This window comes from Periplaneta americana, chromosome 13, assembly GCF_040183065.1.
Source record: "Periplaneta americana isolate PAMFEO1 chromosome 13, P.americana_PAMFEO1_priV1, whole genome shotgun sequence".
Lineage (NCBI taxonomy): Eukaryota > Metazoa > Arthropoda > Insecta > Blattodea > Blattidae > Periplaneta > Periplaneta americana.
In genome coordinates, this window is record NC_091129.1 from 47,900,074 (window position 1) to 47,904,191 (window position 4,118).

The following is a 4,118-nucleotide window of genomic DNA, read 5'->3' on the forward strand; positions in this document are numbered from 1 at the left end:
ACGGGAATTTTACTTGAAGCAAGTATAGAGATTGGTCTGGAAGTTAATCCCGAAAAGACAAAGTATAAGATTATGTCTCGTGACCAGAATATTGTACGAAATGGAAATATCAAAACTCGAAATTTATTCTTCGAAGAGGCAGAAAAATTCAAATACCTTCTAGAAATAGTAACACATATAAATGATACTCGGGAGGAAATTAAACTTAGAATAAATATTGAAAATGCATGTTATTACTCGCTTGAGAAGCTTCATTCATCCAGTCTGCTCTCAAAAACTCCGAAAGTTTGTAGTTATAGAACAATTATATTACCGGTTGTTCTATATGGTTTGTGAAAGTTGGGCTCTCACGTTGAGAGAGGAACAGAGGTAAAGAGGATCTGATAATAAGACGCTTAGGAAAATATTTGGTGCTAAGAGTTACAAGAAAATGAAAAAAGTTACAAAAAAAAAAAAAAGAACTGCATGCATTTTATTATTCACCTGACACAATTAGGAACATTAAATTTAGATGTTTGAGATGGACAGGGCATGTAGAACGTATGGGCGAATCCAGAAATGCATATAGAGTGTTAGTTGGGATGCCGGATGAAATAAGATCTTTGAGGAGGCTGAAACGTAGAGGTGGGAGAATGATATTAAAATGGAGTTCAGGGATGTGTGATACGAAGGTAGGGACTGGGTTAAACTTGGTTAGGAAAGGGACCAATAGTTGGCTTATGTGAGGGCGGCAATGAACCTCCGGGTTCCTTAAAGCCATAATTAGGTAAGTAAATAAGCTAATAAGTAAGTAAGTTAGTAAATAAGTAACACTAAGAAACTCAATCATATGTTTAAAAGACAGGTATCTTCAGCTTTATTACATATGATTATGTATAATTATATTTCAAAATTACAGTATGTACATCGTTACTAAGAATTGCAAATTATTAACGATGCAAATATTGTGACGTTCAAACTGAGTTCTGTATAACCATAAAGGAGAGACGTGGCTATAGCCGAAACGGAGAAAGTACTTGTCATTTAAGTATATACGGTCATTAAGCTTTATTAATGTGATGAGATTTAATACAATAAATTTTTGACAGTTATTGACGGAATAATAAACAATATTTTTATTTATATTCTGATAATTTTACCAATATTTTTCAGGAAAATTTCAGAAAGTTATGCAGTGTAGGACACGTTGCAAAGATCAAACAGGACCTCATCATATATATTTATAAGTTATTGTAATTTTTGATGCGGTTTTAATGATATGCATAGGGCAAATTAATTATAATTTTATTTGAATTTCTGCCATTATAGTTAACACACAGCTACATTATGCTTTACTATTTGTTCTTCAAACTTTGTGATAAGGAACAAGAAAAAAACTGAAGTCCTTCTGGGGAAATAATTACTCTTATTTAGTAAGAATTCATTTAATTCTTTTTGATTTCTTTCAAGGCTTATTTCTGTTAGTTTTCTGTCTGCCAGAACTCAACTGCTAAACTTTCATCCCTTCCGATTAGAGTTACAGTCAAATCATCTACAAATGAACTCTTACAAGCAGATCACTGTAAATGATAAGATAAATGAAACGTAGTTATACAATCAATTTTATTTCACTTTTGTACTTACGAATATGTAGATTAGGCCCCTATACGTCTGGATAATTTTTCTAATCTGAACGAATAATCTTGCTCCATAATTCTGGCTGTCTCTCAAAGCAGGAATGGTGACACATATCGGCTTTGGTAATACATTTGAGGCATGCATTCTAATATAAAATTGTACCTTCCACCACAAATTTTATGTTGGCTTGCTTCATTTCCTTATTTTCTTTTTGTGTTATCTATACACTTCAATAGTTGTAGTCCTCTTTCTAAAAGTTTTCCGATTTTATCCTCTTTCTCTTTGCATCCATGTAGTCTGTAATTCTTCCATTATCAGAAATGCTTCACATTCCATCATTTTCTTATCATCCAACCATTTTCCTTTCCTGAATCGGCTGTACGCAGTTACAGAAAGACTCAGACTTGTATTATGTAATAGGTTAGGTCGAAAGAAAATTAATAAAATATTACTACCTATAGTAATCATAATTTTAATAACAGTTTATTACTTTCGGAGGAGGTATCTTAAGCAAACACAGCAGCATTAGACTTATTTTGCAACCTCCTTCATTGGGATGATTTTTTAAAACTTAGAATCACCTATCAAGCATGTGATTCACTGCTTGGTGCCATTTTATCGATTCAGCCACAGCATCTAGGCGTGACGGAGTCCGCCCCTCCGCAACCCTGTTATTTCTTCTGTTTTTATGAAAAAACGTCTTTCTTTATTTTTATTGCTACTGGTAAAGTTACAATACACTAGTGATTCAAAATGCTCCATAATAATTGAAAAATGTGTACTGGATACAAAACTGATGTTATGAGTACATAGTTTAAAACACAACAACAATAAAAGTATTTCATGCGTATAATGAGAAAAATCTCGGAATAAGAACTTACAAATAAAAGAATTTTCTAGGTGACTTCTGTTTATAACTGGACCCGGGACTGTCTTTTACATGGAACCAACATTAGTCTGCAAGCATGCTGGATGATGATCTTCCTTCATATCGCCTTTCTATTTCAAATATTTCTTAATGAAATCTTTCCCCATGCTCGTCGCTTACCGCTCCAAAGTTAGGAGGAAAGAAATCCAAATGAGAATATAAAAAGTGTTTATTGAGAGACATATTACATCTCATTTTCTGATATGCACTTCTTATAGTTTTCAGTGGCGTAGTGTCTATGTAAGCTAAAAAGCTCAGCTTCCCCAGTTAATAATAATTTCATAATAAACCTGCATTTTATGGACAAAATTATTTATTAATTTTAATAGAATTTATATCTATGCGTTAAATATTGTGATGCGGCAGGTCAGGATGATTTGTGATGCAGCAGTAAACAAGAAGCCTGCACACACCAGCTTCTACTCCTCTTGCCAGCTTCCAAGCAGACTGGTTTCTTACACTCATTCTTCTGTGTAATCCACCCCGCAGATTTTCCATCCCTTTCTAACTAAACTACACTGGTCGTAAGGCTCGCAAGAAGCTAGCTTTGACATTGCAAATAAGTAGTTTCCGAGTTATCCATTTTCGTCAGTTGTGTCCAGTTGAAGTGTTAGTGTGCATTGTGGCTGATATAGTAAATAATGAGTGATATAACAGTTCATGACACCAATTTACTTGAATTTTTTAGGACAATTCTATTATCAAGACTGACTTACGAACAAAAGTGTGATCTAAAAAACAAATGACCGACTCCCTTGCTGTCAATGAAGGACACACTCAAAATACAGACGCATACTTACGTAATGATACTAATACTGTATCTATTGACCGTTAATATTGTGATTTATTTAAGTATGACAGGGAGTGAGCGAATGTTATACATATACGTGTCTATTTGTTAGAGACATGTGTAAACCGTGAAATCATAATTTTACTACGTACCATTTGAGGTCATGCCTTATTGGTGTTACGAGGTTCCAACCAATCTTTGGCTGCTGACTTGACATTGACTACTATTTATTTTAAGACTATATTTTTGTAATACGTTTTCTCATATTGTATGAAAGACAACTTGAGTTAGATTCCCCTGCTCAAAATTTCATGCTACGCCATTGATAGTTTTCACAACAAGTTCTACGCAGTTGTCTGCTCTAGAAATTTCAAGGAAATTTCAACAAACATCTTTTAAAGCGCGCCATGCCATTTTTTCTGTAAGGGAAAGTTTTTCCTCAAGCAAAGAGTCAGCCGTATCTTTGCGAATGTGTGGACCGATGAAAATGCCCTCTTTTAATTTATCTTCACTCAAAATTGTAAACTTTTCTTTTACATAATAAAAACCACACCCTTGTTTCTTAATTGCGTAGACCTCACTTTGAACCGTTATGAAATTTACTGAATAGAAAGGACCTATATCTGTTTATTTATTAGAAGTACAAAGGAACAAGTTACAACAACCATACGAAACCGGAAATAAGTCATAAATGCATAAAATGAATTAGCTTTTGTTTCGGTTTACAACTCATAACCAGCATCAGATTTTTCTTGGGGTAGCGCTTATCGAAAAGTAAAATCA